General features: G+C 41.1%; 1 long non-coding RNA gene across 2 annotated transcripts in view; it reads right to left on the reverse strand.

Moving 5' to 3' along the window:
- Positions 1-2,076: 2,076 nt before the first annotated feature.
- LOC129639260 (uncharacterized) overlaps positions 2,077-14,248 on the reverse strand; it is a 148,061-nt gene continuing 135,889 nt past the window's right edge. Inside the window, exons 5-6 of one of the 2 annotated variants that reach the window (XR_008708309.1) lie at positions 4,301-4,421; positions 2,077-2,645 (exon numbers count right to left, since the gene is read on the reverse strand). This is a non-coding gene — a long non-coding RNA (uncharacterized LOC129639260). The remainder of the gene's footprint in view (positions 2,646-4,300; positions 4,422-14,248) is intronic. The other variant, XR_008708310.1, reaches the window with a different exon arrangement.

Here is a 14,248-nt window from a genome sequence, read left to right on the forward strand (position 1 = left end):
CATTAAATCCACTTCCTCCTCTCTCCTTGCACACACACCTCAGGCCTGTCTTGTTCATGCAGTCAAAGAAAGCACTCAGGAAGAGAGTGCTGGCAGCCTCTGAGATGCTCTGTCCGCACTGAATTGAATCAGAATCTCCCAGGAAGTGGCAGGAGGCTGCACTGACCCCCTCAAGATTAGAAGGCCCTGTCGGCTTCCTGTAATTCCAGCTGCCTGGCCCTGACACACTGCTGGCAGTAGCAGAAGAAAGGGTAGCTGCAACTTCTTTACTGATCACATCTATCTTGTTTATCACTAGGTGCCCAGCAGAAGGCCAGGGGTACAGTAGGTGCTTCATATACCTTTATGAATCCAATGAGTACTTGAACATTTGTTGTAGATTTTCTCAAAAATAATTGAGCATATTTGTTCGGAAAATGTTTCTTAAAGGGATATAACTGCAGCTGGCTGGATTTGGTTTAATAACTATGCTATGTAAAATGTATCACATTATTCTTTGCAAAGTTTAAAATAAATTTGATTGTCAGTTCCCATCTGGCTGCTGATCTATGGGCCAAGCCTGACTTGAAGAGGTCCTCTGGATCCAGGAGTTTTGCTAGTATCAGTACCCCAATTTCTCAGTTCCAGACTCTGAGTTATGTAATTCTGCTGGGGTGCTATACATACATGGTGGGCAGGTCTTGATGCTTACAGAACACAGAGCTCAAACCACTGATCCCTTCCTGGTCCAGACTAATCTCATTCCCCTAGGGTTGGCTACTCCCCTCTCAGGTCATCCCTCCATCCAGACCCTTCAAGCTCAAGCATATTTGCATTAGAGATTTTGGCCCCAAAGGAGGATTATCTTCAAAGAACACAAATGGTCCCAAGGCAAGTTCTGGGTATGTTCTTGGAATGAAGAAAGGAAATATGCAAAAGGAACAACACACATAGTAGGAGCTCAATTATCATTGTTACAGGTTGTTCTCTCCAGAAGCATACCCCAGGCGGAGGTCAGGGTACAAGATATTTACTAATGATCCACTCGTGAAGCATGATTGAGCAGAAGGAAAAGTTGGACTGACATTGTGCAGATCTCACAAAGCCTTGGCCAATCTAGCAATGCTCTGCAATGAGTACTGCCCATGAGAACTGAGGCCAAAATGGCAGAGACTTCATATTCCCATCTTGCTCACTCACAATGATGTCTGCCTCGGGCGAGGTTGCTCTCAGCATCTGAGCACACTCTTCACAGTCTCTCCTTGAAGGGAGATTTACGTGGCACATTTCCAGGCCTACCACAATCTTGCTGCAGAAAGATGAACAGTTCTGTTCCCTAAATATATGGCTATATAAGCTCAGAGTATCTTTTAAATATACAGTGCTTCATATTTTAAAAAGATTTTTCACATCACAATATCCCATCTGGATTCTCATATGTAAGGCAAATAGTAGTTTCACCATTTTATAGATGAGAATGTGAAACTCGGACATGGTCATTGGCTTGTGATCAAATGGCAGAAATGGGCCTCAAAGTTAGCACTAGTCCTGTGGGTTAAAGCCTGTCTACCACTTGTTTTTGGCAATAGTTTCTTTGGGTCCATGTCATTGGTTTATGTATTGTCTATGGCTGCCTTCTTGCTCTAATGTAACAGTTGAATAGCTGTTGCAGAGACTGCCTGACCCACAAAGCCTAAAATGTTTAGTATCTGGTCCTTCACAAGCACTGTTTCATCCTTCTTACTCTTCTATACAGTCCCTTATTTAACTCTGAAACATGGATGAGATGAGACCATAGTCTCAGACAGCCCTAGGGAAGCTGGTAAGGAATATGAGTCTAGTGTAAATGGACAAGCCTACACAGTGTGAGAGGCTGGGGCTGTGGGCAACTGGAGGGAACAAGTCCATCTGTCCAAAAGTGATACTTGCTATTCAGCTTCTTCCATGCAGACCTACAAGTCAAGTCATGCCAAATTTTCCTCTTTCGCAAAACATGTTACATTTTAAAAACAAGTTGTGTTTTTTTAAATTTATTTTACTTGGAGGCTACTTTACAATATTGAAGTGGTTTTGCCATACATTGACATGAAATCAGTTGTGTTTTTAATGGGATATATAAAAGATTTAAGTGTCAACTAGAAACAAAAGAACAATCTATGAGGGCCCCTGTTGATGTATCTGTGGGACATTTCCCTCATCGCTGTACTATGGAGATCCTGAGAGGATGAATCAAACTAGCTGCACAGAAGAAAAGGATGAACAGTCCTCAGAGCTGAGATGTCCACACTGGACATAACACACAGGGTTTATAAACAGAATATATACATGCAGTGTACATAAAAAATGATCAAACGGAGCCACAGAGGGAAGGACACTCTGCAACAGTAAAGTCACAAAATGATCCACTCTTCTGTTTAATATGTACTTCTGCACCAAGAACTCTAGCATGGCTTTAATTTTCTTGCCTCTTAGAAAAAAGTTACCATAATACCAAGTTACCAAGCATTCCCACTTTCTGACAGCATCTGGTCCAGAAATGGCCTCGCCTCTTTGAAACCTCCTTAGAATCTCCCAGCACAAGGCAGGTTCCTCATGGCTCTTCTGGTATGTGTTCTTCTGAGCTACAAGTTAAGTATGGCAGGTGGTCCATGGCTGGTGAGTTGCAACTAAAGATAAGGAAAGGCTTCATGAAGTTTGCATTTGAGGTTTTTTAAAAATGCACTTGTCAATGAGGATATATGGAAAATGGGAATGGAGTGGGGCACAGACACAGACAATGAAAGTAGAGGACAGGATTCATTAAATGATGGTATGCTGTGCTTAGTTGCTCAATCCTGTCCGACTCTTTGCAACCCCATGGGCTGTAGCCCACCAGGCTCATCTGTCCTTGAGATTCTCTAGGCAAAAATAATGGAGTGAGTTGCCATGCCCTCCTCCAGGGGATCTTCCCAACTCAGGGATCAAACCCAGGTCTACCACATTGCAGGTGGATTCTTTACCATCCAAACCACCAGGGTAGCCCCATAATATGTCAAGAATTCAGGCCACAAGTAGGTAGAGTAATTGAGAAAGCTATAGGGCAGGGGATCATACTGCAAAAAGCTTTGTCTTCCAGGTCAAGGATATTGACAAGCCATGGGAAGCCCCTGAAAGTTTTTGAAAAGAGTGGGCCACTCAGAGATGTGCATTAGGCCATTAGGATTTCTTTGAATATCTGTGGGCAAATCCACAGTGGAGTACTTTCTGGAGACTGAAAAAATCTCTTAGCCCTCCTGGAAGCAGCAGCAAGAGAGGGGACTTGGCTTAACTAAAAAAAACAAACAAACAAACAAAAAAAAACTTTCCAGCTGCTAGTAATAATTGAATATTTCCTCTTTTGATCTGTGTTGTTCTGGTGAGCCCCAGAATAGCAGTTTAAAGTGTTTAATTGGTTTTTCTCTGTTCAATTTTATTAAGCTGTCCTGGGCTCTTGAGTCAGCAAACTTAGCATTTTTTTTTAAAGCTGAGCTTGCTTTCTCTAGGTTTTCCTCCAGTATATTTGGCTTACTTTCTCATATCTGATGCTGAACACTCAGCAGCTGCTGGACATACAGGAAAAAAGGAAAAGAGGTCTCAGTAATGGTATGTGAAGTTTTCTATTTTGCCTGAGAATATGTGCAGCTCAAAGAAAAACAGTGTGAACAAGTTTCCCTCTGCTGTTGGACAATATGCCCAATAATTAACTTATTGTGAGTGCCTGAGGGTATCACCATCTTCCACAGAAGGCAATGATAGAAAAACCAGCAGGCAGAGCCTCAGGAGAGCCAATCACTGTGCTGCTACTGACCAGCTGTGTGATCATGCATGTAATGATTTTGATGACTGACATCCCAACATCCATTCCTTCTCAGTGATTACTCCCGATCAAATGATTCCTCCCAACCCTCACTGCATGGCACAATCACCTCTGCCACTTGCTAATACTTCGCATACGATTAATGACACACAGGCAAGGAGGAGGGCCTCTGGTCTGAGCGAACCGTTGCCATGATTATTTACATCACTCCATTGTTGGTGATGAATCAGTGAGAATTGACAGCAGAGGATAACTAATTCTTTTTGAGTGCTTACTGTATCAGTTAGCCTTTGCTACATAACAAACCACCCTACAACTCTGCAATTTAATCTGCAATTTAACTCATGAGGGCTTGCACAGCTGTCTGTGATCAGCCTGGGGGATGACTGGTGACTCGATGACCTAGGATGGCCTTATTCATCTATCTACCTGTTGGCCAGGGCTACAGAAGCAATGTATTTCTTTTTTTTTAGCGGGTTACCCTACCTAGGTGGCTTCATCCAAGAGCAGTGTTCAAGAGCAACAAGTGTCTTTCAAGTTTCTGCCATCGTTGTGCCCAGGATCATTTCAACAGTTGGAACAAGTCATGTGGCTGGGCCCAGAGTCACTGTGGAAGGAGACTACTGTAAGGTTTTGGATCCAAGGAGGCTTGTACGAATTGGTGCTTAGTCCCTCGGTCATGTCTGAATTTTTGCGATCCCATGGACTGTAGCCCACCAGTCCATGGGATTTTCCAGGCAAGAATATTGCAGTGGGTTGCCATTCTCTTCTCCAGGGGACCTTTCTGACCCAGGGATTGAACCCACGTTACCTGCATCCCCTGCATTGATGCCCAGATTCTTTATCACTGAGTCACCTGGGACACACTTGAACAAATTTGTAGCTACTATATTCACTATGGGGGCTTAAATGGGGGCTCAGTGGTAAAGAATCCACCTGCAATGCAGGAGACACACGATGTGGGTTCAATCCCTGGATTGGGAAGATCCTCTGGAAAGTGAAATGGCAACCCACTCCAGTATTCTTGCCTGGAGAATCCCATGGACTGAGGATCCTGGTGGGCTACAGTCCATGGGGTCGCAAAGAGTCAGACGTGACTGAGCACACATGGGTACATATTCACCATGTGCCAGAAAATGTTCTAAGTCATGCAACACAATAACTGCTTCAGTCCTCCCCAAACTCAATGAGGCAGGCAAAATATATTCGTTCCATTTTACAGGTGAGGACAGTGAGACACAAAGGGGTTAAATAATTTGCCCAAGTCAGGTTATGAAGCTGCTAAGTAGCAGCATTGTTACGCAAACACAGTCAGTCTGGATGTAGATTTCATGCTCAGACTCACAGCACATATAACTGAGGGGCCTAAGGGAAATTATTCTTCACCATTAAGAAGGAGATACAGGATGAGACACTCCCATTCTTTTTCTGGGCATTGTCACATGTGGATGTGAGGCTTAGTGTTGGCGCAGTCATCTTGCTGATACCCAGAGCCAAGGAAGATTCCAACAGTCAGAGTCCTGATATGCTGTGGGGAAGCCTGCCTTGTTTCTTCTTCCATGAGATGATGAAACTCCTTATTGTATAAATCAGGGTGAGTGAGGGACTTCCCTGGTGACCCAGTGGTTAAGACTCTGTGCTGTCAATACAGGGGGCATGGATTCAATTCCTGATTGGGAAATTAGGACCCTGCATATGGCATGGCCAAAAGATAAAAAAACGTATTTTTAAAAATCAGGGTGATTGAAGCTTTTCTGTTATTGGCCATTTGAAGCATTATAATGTTTCCAAGCTAAGTCACAGACCTCTCCAGGCCTTAATTTCTTCATGTATAAAATATAAGACTTGAATTAGATGATTGCTGAAGTTGTTCCCACTATTAGCATTTATTATTTTAATGACACTGTCCCTAAGGGCAGCAATTTGGTTGCTGATTATGGCAGAGGGTCTATACACGAGCAAAAAACTTAAACACTGGTAAATATTTAGATTTTTTTTTTGTTATTAGTTTCATATTGCTGCTGTAACAAAGTACTATCAACTTAGTGGTTGCTGCTGCTGCTGCTGCTAAGTCGCTTCAGTTGTGTCCAACTCTGTGCGACCCCATAGACGGAAGCCCACCAGGCTCCCCCATCCCTGGGATTCTCCAGGCAAGAATACTGGAGTGGGTTGCCATTTCCTTCTCCAATGCATGAAAGTGAAAAGTGAAAGGGAAGTCGCTCAGTCGTGTCCGACTCTTCTCGACCCCATGGACTGCAGCCTATCAGGCTCCTCCGTCCATGGGATTTTCCAGGAAAGAGTACTGGAGTGGGGTGCCATTACCTTCTCCGACCTAGTGGTTGAAAACACTACAAATGTATTATTTTCCCGTTCTGTAGTTTGGACATTTAACACAGATTTCAGTGGGTTAAGTGTGAGGTGTTGGCAGGAACTGTACTCCTCTCTAGGGAAGAATTTGTTAACTTGTCTCTTTTAGCTTTAGAGACTGCTGGCAGTCCTAGTCTTGTGGCCCTCTCCCTTCACCTTTGAAGTCAGCAAAGGCAGACTGAGTTCTCCTCACATCACATCTCTTGCACCCTCTGTCATTACATTTCTCTCTGACCACAGCCCACAGCCCACAGAAGTTTTCTGTTTTGAAGGGCTCGTTTGATTAGATTGGGTCCACTGGAGAATCCAGTAAAAATCTTTTCATCACAAGGTCTTTAGCAAACCCTTAACCACATCTTCAAAGTCCCTTTTCACCATTTAAGGCAACACATTTATTTTCTGGGCATCAGAACATGGACATCTTTGGAGGGAGGGGCATTATTTTGCCCACCACAGTTGTCTTGGCAAAAGAGTTTACTAAGCATTGCAGTAAATATATATTGACTTTTTTAATCTTAAAAATATCCTATGTAAAAATTCCCAATTATGTTGTTAATACAAAATCTTGAAAGCACCAGAAAGCACAAAGAAAATGGTAAAATTCTCTATAAACTATTATCCAAGTCCATGCTTTAAAATTACTATCAGGTGCCATTATAATTTCACTTCTGTATAAATAATATTAAAAATAGTAAGAGCTACCACTTATGACATGCTCTCTCAGTGGTAATCACTATACCCACTGACATTTCATTTGATCTTCACAGTGAGGCTCTGAGGTCTTGCTTTCACTGTACTGTTCAGGAAACCAAGCTTGGAGACGTGAACTGATTTTCCCATGGCTGCACAGCTTGTAAGTGGCAAGGCTAAACTCTGCCTACATCTCTCACTCTAAATTCCAAGGTCTTAACCACTGCTTTATCCCAATAGTAAAGAATACCTTGTTAGATGAAAACATCTTTGCTGTATTAGACTATTATCAGTAAATATCCTTGTTTCACTTAATAGAATGAAAAAGATTAACAAGAATGGTGGGCAGCATTGGACCCAGAAGGGAAAAAAATGGGTACAAGGGAGGAGGTGAGTTGAGTTTTGTAGAGAGACGTTCCTGACACTGGCTTCCATACAGGAGGTCCTCTGAAGATGCTAAACTCTGATTCCTCAATTCAGAAAAGCCACTGCCCTAAAACTGGACTCTGAAGCCAGTTCCTATTCTCACACTGTGGTTTCTGACATCTCAGTTCACCCATGGAGACTCAGCTATTTCAACAAAGTGAATGTGCCCTGTGGGTCAGCCCTGCTTGTACCATGGAGAACCTAGGTTGCATAAGCAAAGCCTTTGAAGTGAAGGTTCAGCCACAGAAAAGAAATAAAATTCTTGGAATCTGCCATTTATCATGGGGAAAAAGTGGCTTCCAGGCACACTTAAAGGGCTCTTACTGTCCTCCTCAAAGCAAATGACAGTAAAAAAAAGAATCAGTATATTTTAAAGATGCCTTATACAGTATATACAGTGTAGGATATTATGAGACTCTACTGGTCCATATTTTTGAGCCAAGTCATTGACAAGAAACGCAAAACAAGATCTGTGGGAAGACTCGAAGAAATGTGTTTTCTAAACAGAGCACTATAAAGAAATTATCATTAAGGCAAGTGGAACTGCGAGAGGCAAGGGAATACTGATAGTCATCAGGTTAATAATTATCACAAATTGTTAGTGGAGACTATTTCAATAGGAACCCAAAGATGTCAGAGCAGAAACAGAGCTCTAACGCCACCTAGAGGTTATTTTTCAAAAGTCTTTGAGCTGTCGGCTGAGTATTCTGCTCATTCTATTTTTCACAAAGCTTTGTAAGCCATATGTAATAAGGTGGACAAAGCTACTTAAACCAAACTTTCATAGAAATTAATATTTTCCTACAGGTAAAATTTCAATCTCTCCTAGTAGGAGAGTTTGGAGTATTAGGTTTTCACAAAATCAGACAAAAATTAGCTGTTGGCTGCTTCTGGTTTTGTGGTCTTAGATTAGGCCATCTCTGGGAGACCAAAAGCCTCCATGGATAAATAAGTTTGTGTGATTTTGACCAAAATCAAACAATTCAGAATTTCCTGACCAGGACCAGAACTCCGTAAATCTTCCCTGTATTGTCAAGAAATATACACACACCACTTGTGTGGACTGGTGTTAAGCCAACTAATTTCCACCATGGACATCATATTGAGTGACAAAGTTGGACCTTAATGACTTTACAAACCATCTGATATTACAAAGGCAAATTTTCTGAGAATTACTGGAAAGATTGACATTGCTTTAGATGAAAATCCAGTGACTTGAGGTCTATTTTCAAAAATTTAACACTTACTCCTTCCAAAATAAAATGTATGTTCTTAAGCTTGCAACTGATGCTATTTATTACAGGTGGGAGAGTAATTTAATGAAAAGAACATTGGGTTCTAGCGGGGGGGGGGGGCAGTTCTACAATTGCCTATTTCTGGACTTGTTACTCGATGTAGTAGCTTTAAACTGTGCCAGTTTATCTGAGCTGGAATTGCATTTCCAGTCATTTGTTTCTCCAAGTTACAGTTGGCCACAAGAGAAATTTGCATGAGATGTAGGAGGTGAAAGCGAGGCAGCAGGCAGGGTGCTCAGGGCCCGAGCTCTCTTGCAGTGCACACACCCAGTTGGCGCCAATAGCCACTAGCTCCCAGCTCCTTTGGTTCCTGCCACACCTTGCCCTTCAGTTTCTCCAAGTCTTAGGCTAGGAATATGTGCAGCTCAAGGGCACATGTCTCCTTTTTCAGCTTACCTGTATCTCAAGGTTGTAGGTGGTGAGACAAACACGAGTTCCAGTCTGTCACAGTTTGTTTTTGAAGGTTCCAGTTTGTCTTCATGCTCCTTTACCTCAGGTCAAGCTTTGCTCTCTGACTTCTGGTTCTGCTGACCCACTGTGACTTCAGACTCACCATCAGACATGAAAGCAAAAGCTTTCTATAGACTTCTCTACCACCTCTCAAAATTGCCCATGATCTTGTGCGTGCATGCTCTGTCATGTCCAACTCTTTGCAACCCCATGAACTGTAGCCCACCAGGTTCCTCTGTCCATGGGATTTCCCAGGCAAGAATACTGGAATGGGTTGCCATTTCTTCCACCAGGGGATCTTCCCTGCTAGGGATTGAACCTGTGTTTCTTGTATCTCCTTCATTGGCAGGCAGCCTCTACCACCAAGCCACCTGGGAAGCTGCCCATGATCTAATCCATTTAATAAAGGCCTTATTCTATATCACTCAGAATGGCTCTACTTCTCTTATGAAACCCTAAGTGATACAGTTGATGTTACACAGCCTCAATGAGTTCATCTGTAAAATGTAAAAAGGATCCTAGAAGGTATCTTAATTTCTTTTCTCTATTAGACACCAAAAATTTTAGCTTTTGTTAACAGTCCCTCTGATAGGCATGACAAAGGTAGAAGTCCTGCAAAACTCTATTAAAAAATTTACTGAATTCATGACTTTTATTATACATTGAGAGTGATTATTCATAAACAAGTGGTTGCCATTCTTCTCGTCATAGTAATGGCTAACATTGATTGCCTACTTAACATAGGCAGACATTGTAATTTCTTGACATAAATTAATCTGACTTAATCCTAACAATAACCTTACAAAGTAGGCAGTTATCCATTTCATAGATGAGAAAAGTGAGGCTAAAAAGCGACAAATTAGTCAGTAAGTGGCAGAGCTTAGATTTTCATTCAAGAGGCAAGACACAGAGCCTAGGTTCTCATGCTGTGTATAGAGAATAACATGCCTGAACATAGCCCTGTCCTCAAGCAGCTTACCATGTAAAGTGAAAAACAGTCAAGTGAATTATTGTGATTCAGCAATATAATACTATCATATTTGAGTATTTAATGGGATAGAGAAATTGGACAGGGAGGTCTAAATGAATTAAAATTGGAGCTGAAATATGAAAGACAAATTTTCTTAGAAGGAAAGGGAAGAAAGGATGTTCTAAGTCAATAAAACTGCATGAACAAAGACTTGGAGATATGAAGCAGCTTGTCACATTGACAGATATTTTGAAATACCCTGAATATTTCAGAATGGTCAGGGAAAAAAATATGAGGGTGAATGGAGAGAAGGGGAGAGGAACAGTCAGAGAAGGAAGAAAGGCCCAATTCCTCACTGCTAATCTAATCATAAGGCTATTGGAATGAAAGAATTTTTTTGGAGAAGAGAGATGTGGTCCGATTTGTACTTTATAAGCCTCAAGATCTTTGGCAGCAGCTTAGAGAATGGTTTGGAGTCTGAGGAGAATGGATACAGGGAAGACAGCAAACTGAGTACAAGGAAGAAGGAAGATAGAGACTATTCTAAATTGAGAGGCGGGGTCAGCCTGGAGACAAGGAATTGTCGCAGTCTTGTCCCCTCATGAACATGGCCCTGTTGAGGCCTTTAGCTGTTAGCTGAGCATTCCTTGTTGTCCTGGGACCCATTACTGGAAAGTGGCAGGCATCCCTTTAGATTCCTCAAGAAATGCTGCCGATGTCAAAGCTGATTGAGACACAATAATCTTGAACTTGAAGCACCTTTTGGTGCACTGGCAGGTGAACCAACACCTTCCCTTTGAACTCTGCCATAGGACATTAAGGATCTTAACTACTGAGAATCAGTTCTTAGAACGAGAAGGCCACATAGTATAGTGGATAGTGTTGTGGGCAAGTAGGTGTGGCTCCAATTCCTGAGTCCACCATTCACTAGGGAGGGATACTGGTGAAGATATTTAACTTAGCTCAATCTTAACTTTCTAATCTAATAAGTCATATCTGCAGCATTATCAAAAGGGTGAAATCAGCTGCCACATATAAAATAGTGAGCTTATTGCCTTGCACATAAAAAGTTATCAATAAATATTAATCTCCTTTCACCCTTCCTTCTTTTTCTTCCTGAAGGCAATGGCACCCCACTCCAGTACTTTTGCCTGGAAAATCCCATGGATGGAGGAGCCTGGTAGGCTGCAGTCCATGGGTTGCTAAGAGTCAGACACGACTGAGCGACTTCACTTTGACTTTTCACTTTCATGCATTGGAGAAGGAGATGGCAACCCACTCCAGTGTTCTTGCCTGGAGAATCCCAGGGATGGGGGAGCCTGGTGGCTGCCGTCTATGGGGTCTCACAGAGTCGGACACAACTGAAGTGACTTAGCATAGCATCCATATGTGGTAAATGATAGTTATGTGTCAATATCATACAAATATATGCAAGAAGGAGCCTAACCTTGCTGCTGCTGCTGCTAAGTCGCTTCAGTCGTGTCTGACTCTGTGTGACCCCATAGACGGCAGCCTACCAGGCTCCTCTGTCCCTAGGATTCTCCAGGCAAGAATACTGGAGTGGGTTGCCATTTCCTTCTCCAATGCATGAAAGTGAAAAGTGAAAGTGAAGTCGCGCAGTCGTGTACGACTCTTCGCAACCCCATGGACTGCAGCCCACCAGGCTCCTCCATCCATGGTATTTTCCAGGCAAGAGTACTGGAGTGGGGTGTCACTGCCCTCTCCGGAGCCTAACCTTACTGGGTGCCAAAAGTGTAATGATGGTGCTAGGTATTCCACAATGATTGTTTCAAGTTGTAGAAGGATTTGTGATTGTTCTAATTTTCATGGGAAATAAGAATATAAATTCTCTGTCACCTGAATAAAATCTTCCATGCTTAGTCATGTTAAGACTGAAATAAAAGCCAGAGAAGAATCAGGACTTTTGGTCTAAATTAGGACTGATTTTGAAAACAAAGGCTAAAATCTTGGGATAATATACTGAAACACAGTCTATATTTTAATTATAGGACTCATATTTAGTCTTCTTTTCCTTTAAATATTCCTGTAATGTTAAAAGTCAGAACTGGTTTTTATAAAGTCATATTAAAAATATTCAGCTCACTGTGCCCTTGATGTAACAAATCCAAAACCCTTCTGGCCATGTTGGTGGTCTCTGAGCTCCTCAGGACTAAAATTGACAGCCGAACTCTGCTCAAGGGAGCAATGGGGAGATTAATGTTACTTTACATTTTTCCCAATCACAGCATTTCTATTAGAGTCATAATAATTGACCCTTGTGTGTGGATCCTCCACTTGGGAATCACTGAAGAATTAGTAGCTCATAAAATGGCACTTGCTCAATCGTCCCTTAACAACAAGTGCAATAAAAATTGCCCAAATTCATAAATGTGATAGAAAATGCTGCCATAATGATTATAATGAATCTCTTTAGGTCTGTGGTATTTTATCTGCTGCCCTATGAGGTTTTTTTTTTCATTTTCCGTTCATTTCCTTAACAGAAAATATTTCAAAAGTTTGATGTAAAGCCATAAAATAAAGCCATTTGGTATTAAGTCAATCTTCCCTCTTAACCCACACTACAGTGACTAGGCATTTTAATTAGTGCAAATCTCTTTTGTCCATGAGTAATTTTAATGAGTACTTTGGCTGTGCTGTTCTATATGGCTTTAAGCTTGCACATTTTTATCCTAAATTTTGCTTTCATCCCTAACTGAAATCTCGTTGATTTTCAAATGAGAACAGACGTATCTTGGGGCCATTTTGCTAAGTTACTCAATGAGTTTGGGTTCCTGAGGGAAAGCACTGTGGTAGAGGGAACTGTTTGTGTTCAAAATACAATTAGCCACATAGCAAGTTCCAAATAATAGTGGCATCATGGGCTTATCCTTTTTTAGGTGAGTACTTTCACCTTACTTCATAATTTTTTTTCTAATTATAGCAAGAAGACAGGTCAAAAGACATGTGCACCAAAAGACATGTACAAGAATGCACAATAGCAGCACTATTTGTAATAGTTCCAAACTGGGAATGGCCCAGGTACCCATCAATAGTAAAAGGGTAACTATATCACTGCATATTCATACAATGAAACACTATAGAGCAGTGAGAATGGATAAAACTGGAACACTTTCTAACATCATACACAAAAATAAACTCAAAATGGATTGAAGATCTAAATGTAAAGCCAGAAACTATAACATTCTTATAGGAAAACAAAGGCAGTACACTCTTTGACATAAATCACAGCAAGAGTCTCTCTGATCCACCTCCTAGATTAATGGAAATAAAAGCAAAACTAAACAAATGGAACATAGTAAAACTTAAAAGCTTTTGAACAAGAAAGGAAACTATCAACAAGATGAAAAGACAGGCCTCAGAATGGGAGAATTAACTGAAATGAAGTAGATGACAAAGGATTAATCTCCAAAATATATAAGCAACTCATTCAGCTCAATATTAGAAAAACAAGCAACCCAATCAAAAAATGGGCAGAAGACCTAAATAGACATTTCTCCAAAGAAGACATACAGATGGCCAATAATCACATGAAAAGATGCTCAGCATTGCTCATTATTACAGAAATACAAATAAAAATTAAAATGAGGTATCACCTCACACCAGTCAGAATGGCCATCATCAAAAATTCTATAAACAATAAATGCTGGAGAGAATGTGGAGAAAAAGGAAACCTATTGCACTGGTGGTGGAAATTTAAACTGATATAGCCACTGGCGATTCCTTAAAAAACTAGGAATAATCTACCATATGACCCAGAAATTCCATTACTGGGCATATACCCTGAGAAAACCACAATTCTAAAAGACATGTGTATTCCAATGTTCATTGCAGCGATATCCTTAAAAAACTAGGAATAATCTACCATATGACCCAGAAATTCCATTACTGGGCATATACCCTGAGAAAACCACAATTCTAAAAGACATGTGTATTCCAATGTTCATTGCAGCGATATTTACAATAGCCAGGACATGGAAGCAACCTAGATGTCCATTAACAGATGAATGGATAAAGAAGTTGTTGTATGTTTATGCAATGGAATATTACTCAGCCATAAAAAGGAATAAGTTAGTTGTGGTGAGGTGGATGAAGCTAGAGCCTCTTATACAGAGTGAAGTAAGTCAGAAATAGAAAAACAAGTACCATATATAAATGCATATACTTGGAATCTAGAAAAATTGTACTAATGAACCTAGTAGAGAACAGAAATATGGA

Source organism: Bubalus kerabau, chromosome X (genome assembly GCF_029407905.1).
Source record: "Bubalus kerabau isolate K-KA32 ecotype Philippines breed swamp buffalo chromosome X, PCC_UOA_SB_1v2, whole genome shotgun sequence".
In the NCBI taxonomy this organism is placed as follows: Eukaryota; Metazoa; Chordata; class Mammalia; order Artiodactyla; family Bovidae; genus Bubalus; species Bubalus kerabau.